Source organism: Capsicum annuum, chromosome 6 (genome assembly GCF_002878395.1).
Source record: "Capsicum annuum cultivar UCD-10X-F1 chromosome 6, UCD10Xv1.1, whole genome shotgun sequence".
Lineage (NCBI taxonomy): Eukaryota > Viridiplantae > Streptophyta > Magnoliopsida > Solanales > Solanaceae > Capsicum > Capsicum annuum.
Window position 1 is genome coordinate 139,086,961 of NC_061116.1, and position 867 is coordinate 139,087,827.

Genomic DNA, 867 nt, shown 5'->3' on the forward strand with positions numbered 1-867 from the left:
TCAAGTTTAGGGTCATTTTTATGTATTAACTCTTTAATTTAATATAAAATTTTAAAGGTAAAGAAAAATTTTAAATTTTATAACCTTAAATTAAAGATATGTTGAATGTATTAAAATGTTCTTTAATCTTGTGGTATTAAATATGTCATGTGAAAAGATGAAATTAAAATATTATTAAAAAAAATCATTCCTTTTTAATGAATTAAAAAGGAAATTACGTCAAATAAGTTGAAAAGGAGGTAGTATATTAGTCGTAAAATAAAAAATATTATAACAATAACTGAAAACTTAATTTTCGAATAAAATATTGTTTGGTTTTTAAGAGGTGTGAACGGAAAATGAATATGTATTTTTTCAAAAAGATGTCAAGAGAAAGGATACAATTCGAATAGACACCTTTTCGGATTGAATAGTTATGACATTTTCAATGAGTTATGACTTTTTCGATGAGTTGCACCTTTTCGGAAGAGTTGCACCTTTATGAATGAGTGCACCTTTCTGAATCATTGTTTCTCTTTATGAAACAATACCTTGATTGCTATAAATACCTGAATTTTGTGAAAATATTAAAGTAGATTTTTTGAAAACATATATTTCTAGCTAGGTTTCTAGAATAGTCTAGTGTAGTATTTAGGATAATCAACTTGAAGAAATATCTATATATTCAAGGTAATACTTGGTAGAAGAATTTAGAAAATTATAGTGTACTCTCTTTGATATTTGTACTTAGGACAAGTTTAGATATTCTAGAGTGTTAGATATTTGAGGATGATATTTGAAGAAGAGGATAGAATACTCTAGATTTGTAGCCTCTAGAATCATTCCTACACAAGTATAAATAGGGGATGACGTTAGACATTTGTAGGG